Source organism: Aethalodelphis obliquidens, unplaced genomic scaffold (assembly GCF_003676395.1).
Source record: "Aethalodelphis obliquidens isolate GAN/ISIS:26980383/991018 unplaced genomic scaffold, ASM367639v1 scaffold25, whole genome shotgun sequence".
In the NCBI taxonomy this organism is placed as follows: Eukaryota; Metazoa; Chordata; class Mammalia; order Artiodactyla; family Delphinidae; genus Aethalodelphis; species Aethalodelphis obliquidens.
Genome location: NW_020837969.1, coordinates 28,237,756 through 28,251,510, shown reverse-complemented (window position 1 = coordinate 28,251,510; position 13,755 = coordinate 28,237,756). Strand labels below are relative to the sequence as shown.

The window sequence follows — 13,755 nt, the reverse complement described above, 5'->3', positions numbered from 1 at the left end:
CTTTGTATGCATTTTATATATCACGACACAGAACTGAAAACTGAAGGTCCTATTTTCTGGTCTGGGAAACCCTTAGATTTCCCTGAACTTAAGTTTCTTCATCTTTGAAATGAGAGAATTGTTCCAAATAATTTCTATACTCTCGTAGATTTTGAAAGCAATTCGCAGGATATAAAATTATCAGATAGCCTAATGGGGTGGTAAGAAAACATGCAACTTCCTCTTTGTAAGCTATTTATATGCTAAATGCATATTAACCTCCTGAAATCATATCTTCATGGACTGGAACATCTCTGAAGCACAGAAAATCGCGGTATTTGCTGACCTGTCAATCCTTTAAGAAGCAGCAATCACGTAACGGATGCATACCAAATGGCAGGGAAGTCACACATGATTTGGTATTGTAGGTGTCTACTTCACTTATTGATCATTTATCATCAAGCTGCAATAGTATTAACATATGCTGTACTCATGCTAACAGTGTTTGTTTGACAAACAACATTGATTTCCCCTTCATTACCCTAAAAGGTGAGTGCTAAGTGAAACTAATTTCAGAGGGACCACATCACTTACTCTGAGTGAACACATGGGTCCTCACTCTAGAACAGAGAATTCCCAGTAGGAGGAGAATACTGTATAGCACTTACTGAGCACTTTCTATGTACCTTACACTGTACCCTATTTGTTCTCCCTCTATATAATTTTACACTCATTAAGATGGCAAGATTTATTTAAAGATTTTATAATGAAAAATTTTAAACATGTAAAAAAGTAGACAGCATAATGTACTGAACATCCATGTACCTATCACCTAGATTTAATAATTTGTTAACATTTTGCCTTTATCTATGTTGCTCTAGGTTTTTAAAACCAAATTACAGATATCATGACACTTGACCCAAACTCCGTAGGTTACATCTCAAAAACAAAAGCATAGGGCTTCCCTGGTGGCGCTGTGGTTGAGAGTCCGTCTGCTAATGCAGGGGACACAGGTTCGTGCCCTGGCAGGGAGGATCCCACATGCCGCGGAGCGGCTGGGCCCGTGAGCCATGGCCGCTGAGCCTGCGCGCCCGGAGCCTGTACATAGTTCCTGAAATAACCATTCACAATACCACTATAGCACCAAAATATAGTAATATTTCCTTAATAGCATCTAATATCAAATTCACATTAAAATGTTCCCAATAATATTCAAAATGTGTGATATTAAAAAATACACACCGTCCAAAGCAGTTCCGGCCGGGCGTGCGCAGGGGGCGTCATGGGTAAGCGTGGGGCCCACGTGCGCGTTCACGGTCAGGGCCAGGCAAAGCCTGCGCAGCCTCAGGCTCCTCCGTCCGCCCCGGGGTCGGGGTCGGGGTCAGAGGTTGTCCGGAAAGCCGGACGGCCCCCTTCGCGTCGCCGGGCCGCCGCGGTCGCTCCAACGCCCGCGTGCAACCCGGCGAAGGAGGGACACGCGGCGCGCGCCTGGCCAAGCCAGTCCCCGCGGCACGCGGCGAGGACGGCCGCGGTGAGCGGCAGGCGCGCCTCCCTTACCGTCTCGACCCCACAAGGGAGCTGCTCACCGCAGCGGGCACCCGAGAGGACGAAGGCACCGCTCAGCCCCCGGGACCAGAGGGGCGACCGTGCAGGGGCACTGCCTGGAGCGGACACGCCCCCGCACCAACGGGGGCGCGCAGGCGGCGGCGGGCCCGCCCCGCCCACCACCGCGGGGAGGGCCGCTTGCGAGGCACTTGAAGAGGAGTTGAGAAGCGAGAGTGCCTGCTGCTCAGAGGACCCCGGCCCCTTCCACGCCGTGAGGCAGGGGCGGGAGACCGAGAGTCCGGCCGGATGCCACACCCCGCCTTCCACGGCGGACAGGACGAAGAGCGGCCCTGTTGGCCATGAACGTCCGTTCCTCGTCCGGCCTGGGAGAGCAGGACATCACCACATGGATCGATGGGCAGGTTAATTATTTTTGACAACAGTTATTTGTTGTGGAAGTTATACATCATAGTACAACACTTCAGGGGGCGTGTCAGGGGCTTGATATCCCACTATTTATGATGTCAGGATTGATCGTGGGTGATGAGGTGAGCGAGACACAGAGAACTTATTACATGCTCAAGTTGTTAAGAGGTCATAGCTAATAACGAGTGGAGTCAAAATTTGAACATGACCTGAAACCTTTCCCCCGCCAAGAATCTACTAAAAAATGACACTTGGCACTTTATCTTACCACTGAGGACTTGATGACTGTGTTAAAGGAGAACGAAAAATGTGACCTGAACAGTTAGGAAAGGCTTTGAGGATTTAAACTGGGTGTTCAACCTCTGTGGGATACCAGTAGGTATTAAGAAAGATGGTGAATTCATGCATCAATATGGAATGGCTCATGCCATTGCAGAAAGGTTTCTTGAGTGTTCTGCTAAGTAGTTAGTTATTTAGTTAGTTACTAGTTACTCTGAAGGGCATATTACTCCATCTGTCAAGGTAATGTCTTCTCTTCGTGCCATCACAGCCCAAAGAAAAGCCAACGGGAAATTCAATCCTATCCTTAGGTACAGCGCTAGAATGCAGGGCGGGGGGCAAACGCTAGCGTTGTGGTAGACCAGGATATGAGTTGAGTTGATGTTAACAAAATTGGATAAGTGGTCTGGCTCTGCTAACTACCCCCTGGGACTCTGGCAAGCCTCACTGTATAAATGAGAAAGATAATAATAACTTTTTAGATTGGGATCCCTGGAGACAATCTGTGAGATGGGCAGTTGAATGCTGAAGGTTCACTGGGAAGTAACACCTGGAATTCATACCTTTTAGGAAGTGAAAAAGCATTACTGGGCAGGAAGAGAAGCAACCTGCAATGTGCCTGTATGCCTGGAACTAAGATAATAGGTACATCAGCTGTACTTCAATAAGAAAGAGAAAATCTTGACTCCTCAGACTGCCTCGAAAGCTCCGAGACTGCAGAAGTGACTCACTTCCCTCAGCTGAAGACTAGTGCTCCCCATTTGTTTGAAGACTGTACAGAGACCTTTGTCTTTCATGGCAACACCCCCTCCCCCTTAAAATCTCCCGTCATGCCCCTTGATAGCCCTCGTTGGTTGAGGTAGAATAACTAGGATCAAGTCGTAAGATATCTGCCCAGGAAGTGGATACTGTAAGGGAGGAAAGGGCCTATACACTGAAGGAGCTAAGGATTTCGTTGGCAAGAGCACGGGGCGTACATGTGGGACTGACACCCACAGTAGGTACTATATCAGAGGAGCAGACTTAAGAGTTATCTGATTTTATGAAGAATTTATAGACATGGACACGTAGCAGTTAATGCCCTGGTGAGGACCATAGGAGGTGACACGAACATCCTGATAGGATGCTCCTGAAAGCTTGGAGGAAGCTAAGGCCCACACTAAGTTAAAGTGAAAAACTAGAACTTCCATGGCACACAGTGGAAGGAGGGATCAAAACACCCAGAGAAATGAGCATGTTGGAGCAAGGCCAACTGCATTCTAGAGTGTCTGAAAGACACTACAGTTCCCAAAGCAAGAAGGAATACACTGGAGAACTGGGCAAAAATCTCATGGAAAGCTGAGTGGTACTCTGCCTTCTGCAGGCCAGGGAAGAAGAGCAGGAGATGTTACACAGCTGGGCTCCTTGATAGCAATGGGATAATAGGATCTGATGTTGTGGAGTCCAGGTGGCTGCACTTAGTAGAGTACAGTCAAGTGGGCAGAATTATTGTAATCAGTTTCAAGGTCTGAGCAGTAGCAGAGAGGCCTGGCCTGTAGGGAGTTCTGAAAATGGTTACTAGGACACAGTATTCTTGGGGGCAAGATAGACAGGCAGCCACCAAGAACAATACCTATTTTATACAACAAATAAGTCAAGAATAGATGATCAGGAGGCTGAGGAAAGCTACCCCATATGATGCTAAATGGTCAGCATCCTTGCTCAGTTTCCAGATGTGAGCCAGTTCTTGGGCCCAGAATCCATTTAATGGAGAAGAGGTGGGTCGAAATGAAGGATTCTCAACACTGTCAAGAACATACCTTAGGGATTACCCAATCTTCCCCGGAGGGACCTACCACCATGTTCTCAGGTAAATGTATGCAGAGGAAAGAGAAATAGCACGTAGGCCTTTCAAGAACTGTTAGATACTGGGTCCATGCTGACATTGATATCTGGGGTACAAAGTTATCCTGCCCCCCATTAGAGTGGTTCAGATAATATGTGGAATCTTGACCCAGGCCTGGCTCGTAGTGGGTCTGCTAGGTTCCCATCATGGTTAGGAGCAGTATTCCCATGTGGGAATACGCTGGCTTCAGAACCTGAAGATACCTAACAGGCATTGTGTTTCCTTTTTAGTGATAGAAGGTACCACTTCTTCTACTTTGGAGAGAATATCCTAGCACAACGCAGACCACCAAGTCCCTAATAACATTACTAATAGGGGAGCCCTTAGTGTTCACAGGGTTTACCTTCCATCCTCTGAAGCCCATTCTTACCGAGGCCCCCAATGTCATTGCCATTTTTTGTTCCTTTTTGATCAATTAACATTATATCAATAGAATGGACCAATGTAGTATTCTGTGAAAAGGCCAGATAGTCCAGGGCCATTTGGAGGGTGGAAGGGATGACAAGTGGCAGTGTAAATGTATTCTGTGGTGAGTCAATCCCAGGGGAGCAAGATCTGTTTCTGAACCTCTTTTCTGATAAAGAGGAAAAATAAAGCATTTGCCAGATGAGTAGCATGGATGCTCTTTGGAGGTGGCCACAGGCCACATTCTGGAAGGAAGCAAAATCTTAGGTGTGGAAGCTCCCTGAGGTCAAGGCCAATGCCGCAAGAGGAGCGCAGCCACGAGCAGCCAGAGCTAATACTCCCCTGTGGCTGCGGAGTGGGTGATGGGTCCTGACAAGGAGATCTGAGTGGGGACCACAGTAGCTATTACAATAACTAATTCCCATAGTCTTAGTGAGAATAAGTTATGTAAAACCCAGAAAGCATTATTAAGATTTTAATATTACATTTAGTTACTGGATTGGAGGAGAAGAAATCTAAATCTGTTAAGTAATTTACTTTTTGGAAAGTTCTATTATTCCTATCAGTAACTTTTTCCTTATGGAAGTGGATCAGAAACCCAGAGTGTTTAGCAAGATCTTCATATTTTTTTCCAGTTACTATATACTTTCAGTGTGTGTACTTTAAGTTAATTTGACCTTGTCACTTGAAAAGGGTTCTCACTTGGATCCCGGAATCAATATATAGATGTGAATAGCCTTGTCCATACACAGAATGCTGACACTTTCCAGCAGGGGGGAAGACTTAGCAATAAGAATTCAACACAGAGGACCTGGGCGACTTTTGCAGATAGAAGGAGCAGCAACCTGAATTAAGGCTTGTCTGTAACAGTGTTCCAGCCAGGACTAAATGCAATAATACACATATTGATTGACCTCGCTCCTCCAGCCTCGCAGTTTGTATGGTGGTGCAGATTAGAACAATTTGATTTCTTTGTTTCTGCCTTCTGTAGTGCAGACAATTTCCCTTGGCCCTTGGGCAGCATTTCCAAGAGGCAGAACAGCTCATCTTAAAGAAGTCTTATCATAGACTTTGCCTTGGTGAATAAAGAATAAAATCTCACTCTGCCCGTCTTTCCCACATGCTTGGGATCTAAATGTTGGAGAAGCAACTCACAGTTTCCCTAGGTCTCAGTCCTACTGTTTTGAAATGAAGAAGTTGAACCCATGATAACTGTGGACACTTTCATCTCTGAAATTGTTCTCAAGGTCCTGATATCATCTTTCTGTACTTAGGTTATCCTAAAATTGACTTTCACTACCATTGGCCAATGCATCCCACATTCAGTGGTGTTTGAAACAAAATCATAGTATTATTAGTATTATTAGTATTATTTTATAAAATAATACATGATTTTCAGAAATAAGCGTCTCCAGATGTAGAGAATGGACTTGAGGACATGGGGAGGGGGAAGGGGAAGCTGGGACTAAATGAGAGAGTGGCATGGACGTATATACACTACCAAATGTAAAATAGATAGCTAGTGGGAAGCAGCCACATAGCACAGGGAGATCAGCTCGGTGCTTTGTGACCACTTAGAGGAGTGGGATAGAGAGGGTGGGAGGGAGAGAGACACAAGAGGGAAGAGATATGGGGATATATGTAAATGTATAGCTGATTCACTATGTTATAAAGCAGAAACTAACACACCATTGTAAAGCAATTATACTCCAATAAAGATGTTAAAAAAAAAAAAAGCATCTCTAGGAATCCAAACACTTAAAAGTAATGGTTAAAGCACAAAATTACCAATTGAAACTAGGAACTAGGGAAGTAGTGTTCCTTTCCCCAAACTCATTTGTGAAAGGAAGCTGGGAAAAGCTACTGCGGATAGTTACCAGAATCTGTGACTTCCATGAGGCTACATCTTTAGAGAGGGGATGAAAGGACATAGATGTAGACTTAAGACCAAATTCGAGACAAACCACCCATGGGCACAGTTATGAGATCTGTGATATCTTAAGATCACTAATATAAGACTAAGTTCTGAGCTGAGAGCTTGGAAGAAACTAAGACAGAGCCTGCCAACTAGAGAGTAGGCGTAAGTGAAGAGTAAAAAGGAGATATTCTCCCCTCCACACGTAGCCACAAACCACAATCCCAAACACAAGTAAACAATTCACTCTAAGAAAAAATATGAAATGTCAATAACCAGAACCTAAATGTTCTGTAGATGATATTAAACAAATAAAACATTCTGAGAAATTTCTATAAATGTTCACATAATCAGGGAGTTAAGTGTATAGTGAGTACCAATGGAAAAGAAAAAAAACACAGGCATGAAACAAGAACAGGTAGAAAAATTAGAAATGTAGTTACTGAAGTACATCTTTTTTAAAAAACTAGTTAAACTCTAGACTGAACACAGGCATAAAACTAGTAAACTGCGAGGTAGTACTAAGGGAATTATGTAGAATATGTGGACAGACAGAGATTTTCAAAAATACATAATGCATACTTAAGAGGCATGGGGCACAAATTTTGAGACACCAACATATAAATGAAAGAATTTTAATAATAAAAGGATAGAGGAGCTTCCCAAGAAACCATATTTGGAGACATAATGGGTAAGGATTTTCCATATTAAAATAAGATGAGTTTCAGATTGAAATTGCGGTCTGTATGATGAGAAGGATGAAGAAAAATAATCTGTAGACACAATGCAGTGAAACTGCAGACCACCAAGGAAAGAGGGCCTGTTGAAAAGCTACCAGAAAACTGAATGAAAAGAGAGGGAATTGGCTCTCTTCTTAATGGAGATGGAGGGGGGCTTGGTCTATTTGGTGGTATTTAATTATGTTTTCCATAAATAGGTAAAACTATACTGTTTAGAGGTATAATACCCCCTGGTAAAACTCCTCTAATTAAAAAAAAACCTCAAAACATGACAATCTTAAATGTCAAGATATTGGTTACTTCTCGAGAGAAGAGAAGAGACTAAGATTGGGACTGGACACATCATTAGCTTCTAAGATGCTGGTGATATTTCATGGGTTGGTTGAGATAGTAGATATATGGGTACTTACCTTCCTTAAACAAGGTATAAATATTTAATGCACCTTTCTGAATGTGTGATATATCTGAAATATTTTAAATGTGGAAATTTAAAAAATTCCTACCAGAAATGGCAGATTTCTAACTAAAAACAAAAAAAGTAGACTGACAGTTTTCTCAACAGTATAATAAAAGGCAGAAGACAATGTAGTATCTTTCTAGTTTGAAGGAAACATGCTCGACAACTCAGAATTTTATACCCACCTATAACTTATCATTTAAAAATAAGGGGTAAAGTGAAGACATTTTCAAATAGACAAAGATTAAGAAAGTTAACCATTCATTCATAATCTCTCTCTGAAAGATATTTTAAAAGTAATACTTCAGCATGAAGGAAAGGAAATGCTGAGGAAAAAAAGCAAGAATGCAAGAAATAACAGTGACAGCGACATAAATAAAATAGAATCATAAATTTGGTTAACTGGTAAAAATTACTATTTTCATTAAAAATTAGCAGTACAGTCTCTAAACACCTAGCAAGATGCAGGGAGGTGAGATACTTGATTTAAATGTAATTTAAGTGTGTTCACGTTCTTACCTTTTCAGAAGTTAGCTACAGATACTCAATAACTTTAGACTTTGTTAGGAAAATTATAGTTAATTATGTATTTTAAAATAATAAATATTTATTATAGAAAATTTGGAAAATAAAGAATGGATCAATATAGAAGTGAAAATCTCATATAACATTGTCACCCAGAGAGACAAAAAATATCAATATTTGATATAATTCCTTAACATATATATGTAATTTCCTTATGTATGTAATCCCTTCATATATATTTGTGAAGGGATTACATAATGTATATATATATGAGAGTGTGTGTGTATATATATATATATTTATATAGAGAGAGATCTCCACAAAATTGTACAATGTTGTTATACTGCACACACATGGTCCAAATGTCAGCTGTATCCCGCCCTGCCATCACGCATATCTGTGAAGTTGCCCAAATTCCAATAGCAGGGCTGACTGTCATTTGAAGTCCTCTACTATTCCTGTCCTTTCCCCAGTTTTCTATGTCTGTCTCTGTCTCTCTCTCTCTTCTGTCTCTTCCCTTTCTCTCTCTCTGTCTCTCTTTCTCTCTCTCTCTCCTCTCCTCTCTCTGTCTCTCTCTTCTCTCTGTCTCTTCTCTCTCCCTCTCTGTTCCCTCTCTCTCCCTCTCTCCCCCTCTGTTCTTTCTCTGTCTCTCTCTCTCCCTCTGTTCTCTCTCTCTCTGCTCTTCTCTCCATTACCTGTGTTACAACCTCATCTCTCCTTATGTTTCATGCAGCCCGATGCCACCATCACTCAGGTTCCCTCAAGATTGACCTTTTTCATGCCAACAACTTAAAAGTGTTATTTTTCCAGTAAATGTGTTGACTTTCCTAATATAATATATTCTCACTTCCTTACATTATTTGGTATCCCTTTCAGCACCCATTTTAAAAAAAAAATATGTTAAGGAGAATAATACTTGAAATTATGATTTTTGTTATTGCCACACAATATTAAATAAATATGCAGTATTTGCTTATATTCCTCACCAGTATACAGAGGTCTTATTACAGTTCCTTAGGACATGTTGACTCTGATATATCCTTAGAAGAAACATTAGGAATGTTCATTTCTCTCATCCAGTGCCCTCACTTCTCAGGCTTTGTCATGTATCGAATATTTCCCTTTTCCAAGTAAGGATTGGTAAGCATCTAATCTAGCAGTGAGTAAACATATATCTCCACTTCTTAAAAGCAGTTAGCCCCATGATAAAAATGAGCAGCTCTCTAACAGTCAGGCCATACACCTGAGGAAATCATGTATATAAAGTATTAAAAATAATTAATAAAATCTCCCATTTCCACTTGAAATGCTAGAGTTCACTTCAAGAAGGAGTTTTGTTATCATCTCGTAAGTCTTACAAGTCCCCAGTACATACATTATTGTCAGTGCACACCTTCAAACTCACCTAAACTTATGTGCTATACTAGGTTTATAAGAACTGCGAGTCCTGTCTCTGAACAGTTTAATATGAAGAATAAATCTGAAGTAGATTTATCCAGAACCTCACAACTAGTACATCTACTCCTGGGGGGGGGAAAAAAAACAGGCATAAGTTAGTTTTTATGAGCCTTGTGGCCAAGATTTCATTTTATGTTTCATCCAAAAGGGATGGTAAACAGTCTTGTCAACAAGTTAGTACTTGTTAGCACTTTAGGAACTTTATGTAAACTCCGATTGTATAATGTTGGCAAAGCTTTAAAAAATTATTCATTTCAAGAAGCATTTGGCTTGTTACTAATAAACAGATTGGCTTTCCAATGTAGGGTACAAATACTAGAGTTGATTAACTGCTCTCTGCTTTTGTTCTCTCCTAAACTTTCCCCTCCCCCGGTCAGATTACCATGGAAGTTGTAATAAAACGTGTAGCTGGTGCTTCATTCACATTTCAGTATGATTTTGTTACTATTCAAGCCAGTGAATAGAAAACAAATTCACATCATGATAAGAGCCCAGGCAGATGCAATCCAGAATGTTAACTACTTGTCATACATGGAGATGTATTTTCTCTCCCTTGGGAATAGGAGTTCTCATTTCTCCTTACTGTAGAGCGGTAACATTTTTTGTCTTTCAGCAAAAGCTACAAGACATTCATGGGAATGATGTCTTTTCTCAGAATAGGGTATTACAGCTTATAGTTTCTGTCATGGGCTTTATCTCTGCCTTTAGACTATGTGACAGAGATTCTCTCTGGCAAGGAGTCTGGATAGTGAAGAGAAATTAAACCATGCAGGTACAATCTTTTTCCTATCACAGCCCACAGGGACCCCGTATCAAAGCACTGGGTACCCTTAGTAGAATTCCCTGGTGAGCAAGGGGGTAAGCTGCTAAAAGTGCCAGAGGCCAAGAGATAAACACACACACACACACACACACACACACACACACACACACACACACACACACACACACACACACAAAACACGAGCAGATGGAGTTTTATCAGTCAGCCTTAACAGAATCCACACACCGGAACTCTGTTCCCCAAAGTCAATTTTAAACCCAGATGACAGTTTGGAGCATGCCCAGGAAGTACTCTTGCTGACAACTTGGGAGCTCTCATTCTCTGTTCTCTGTGTTTACTCCCCTCAGTGACAACCAGTGAGAGGCAAGAAAACTTTTAAAGAAGTTACGAAAATATTTTTAAGTGTGTAATGGGGACTAGCATCAGGGTTCTGTATTTTTTTTTGTACTAATACTGACAAATTTACCTTTCAAGTTTGGCAGCCAGGTGAACTGACTGCTTATGTAAGTATCGTTGATGGTGTGGCACTGTTGACTTACCCTGAAAGGTGAGCTGTGAAGCAATGTGGAAGGGCAGAAAAATCATTGTGCTAGAAATCTGGGTGGATGAGCCATACAGCTTCTCTGGAATGTAGTTTTCTTACCTGCAAAATATAAGGGTCTGATACACTCTGCTCATTCTAGCTATAATTCTTAGATTCCAGTACTCAAATGCATGGTCTGTGTGTAGAAGGAGCATGGAGTAGGAGAGCATGAAAGAAAAGGAACACAGACCCTAGAGGTAGCGAAGTTTATCTTGGATATCTTCAAATCCTGGTTCCACTACATGTTAGATGGACGCAATTCCTTAATCTCCTTGAACATGTTTCTCCATTTGTAGAGAGGAGATAACAGTACATACCCCCAAGGTATTGTTAGTGTTAAATATAAAAATATAAATAAAGAAAAACCTTGACCACTTAGTGGCACAGGATATGCAAACTAAAAATGGCAGTTGTATTCCTTTTGGTATCTAAGTTTTTCACATAGAAGTTTGAAAACCATTCATTTATGTATGACAAAGAAAGAAAAGAATAGTACACTTTAGTTGAAAGAATTCTGGATTAAAATTAGAAATTCTGGATTTAAATCCTGCTGTGTGGATGACAATAAAAATACAACATACCAAAACTTGTGGAATGAAACTAAAGATGTTCTTTAGAGTGTAATTCATAGTATATGTATACTTTTTTTTTAAAGAAAGGCTAAAAATTAATTATCTGAGACTCAAAATCAAGATGTTAGGGAAAAGATAGTTTAATAAACCTAAAGAAAATAGAAAAAATGAAACAATGTGAGAGTAGAAATTAATGAAGTAGAAAACAAATATACAATAGACTAGGCAAAAATTTCTTAAATAGGACCAAAAAAGTACTAATCATAAAATAATCGATTTATAGAAGAAAACCTATTAAAATTAAGACCTTTACTTGTCAAATATATGCTTGAAAATAAAAGGCAAGTCACAGGGTGGAGAGAGATATTTGCAATACATAATTTCATCAAAAGAGTCACATCCAGAATATATAAAGATGCTAGACAAATCAATAAGAAAGAAAGTTCAGTAGAAAAAAATAGGCAATGGTCTTGAAGAGGCAATTCACAAAGGGGTTATCCATATGGCCAATAAATTAACTGCTATCTATCTGAAGGTACTCAACTTCATGAGTCATCATGAATATGCAAATTAAAACTACAAAGAAGTACCATAGCACACTCACCATAATTGCTAAAATGAACATTTTAAGTGTTAACAAGAATGTGAAACAATTAGAACTCTCACTTCTGGTAGAAGTGTAAATTGGAACAATCATTTCAGGAATCTTTTTGGCAATACCTACTAAAGCTGAGTATATGTGTGTATCCCAGGACCCAACGTCTCCACACCTAGTTACATACCCAGGAGATAAACACATGTTCATGAACATTCATTGTAGCACTATTTGTAATAGCCTCAAACTGCAAAAAATCTAAATGTCCATCAGCAGTAAGGCAGATAAATAAATGGTGATATATTTAGAATACGAGACAACAAGCATAGTGAACAAACTTGCACGTACAACACGTATGAATCTCACACACGTGATGATGAGTGAAACTGGTCTTAAAAAAAACATACTATATCATTTCATTTATATGAAGTTCAAAAGTAAGGAAAAGTAATCTATGATACTAGTTGTTAGAATAATGGTTAATTGGTGGAAAAGTATTTGCTGAGAAAGGCTTCTGGGGTGCAGGTGTTTTTTAAATCTTTTGGTTTGGGTGACAGTCACATTAATGTATTCAATCTGTGAAATTCATCCAGCTAGATACTTAATGATGGGTGGGCATTTTTGTATACTTGTTATACTTCTATAAAAGTTTTCCTTAGAAAAATATTGGCTCTGTGACTTTTAGCTTTTTGTTCTTTGTAAAATCACTTATAGTCTATATCTTATTTCTCCTATTTCTGAAATAGAGGTGGATGAATTACTATTTCACAGCATGTAAAACAGAATTTTGTCTCTGTTTCTTTAAAGTACAGCGTGGTCAGTTGGTCAACATGTTCTAGGTCCTGGGGATTCAATGGTGAACCAGATAGTTTCCCTGCCTTGATTGAAGTTGCATTTTGTTTGATTATTTGTAGATAGCAGGACAAGGATCCCATTTGATCCAACCGGAATTCAACCTTCTCTTTTAACTTCCATTCAAAGCATCGCTAAGAAAGTGTCAAAAAGCAGTAAACTTCATACCCGATAAAGATAAAAGGACATGAATTTCACCCTTTCCCCCCTTTGTCCCTTCACTGTGATATAGAGAGTATGTATAAGGTAGCCAGGACAAAGTTGAGAGCAAAAGATCTTGAGGTTAAATAATGAAGATGAAAGTTACCAGGGTCGTGTAGTTAAAAATCTTGGTGATGTTGAAAGCACCAGTGTTCTTCAAGCCTAATCTTTGTAGAGTTTTACTTTCCTCCTTGTCTTTTAGATCACCATTCAGCCCCGATCGCACTTTCAAATACAGTTACTTGCACATACTCACCTAAGATGCAGCTTACAGGGATCTTCCTGGTGACTTTCCTGGCCCAGTGCTTTCAGTACACATCTTTACCTGCCCATGGCTCGAACCTAAAGAGAAACTGGTAAATAATTACATTTCCAAGGCCACTTCCTACAGGGTTTGGGGGTCTCAACAGGAATCTCTACACCCTGATGGTGAACTACCTAGCAATGATATTAGAACACCATGGTGCATGCGTAAAGAAGTGAAGAGAAAATAATTATTTCTTTAATACCTGGGCAATTGACCCAACTGCCAAAGCATGTGCATTCTCTTTAAC

At 40.3% G+C, this 13,755-nt stretch overlaps 1 pseudogene; it reads left to right on the top strand.

Moving 5' to 3' along the window:
* The first annotated feature begins 1,261 nt into the window (after window positions 1-1,261).
* The window catches only part of LOC113628956 (dnaJ homolog subfamily C member 14 pseudogene), a 34,813-nt pseudogene continuing 22,319 nt past the window's right edge, over window positions 1,262-13,755 (top strand).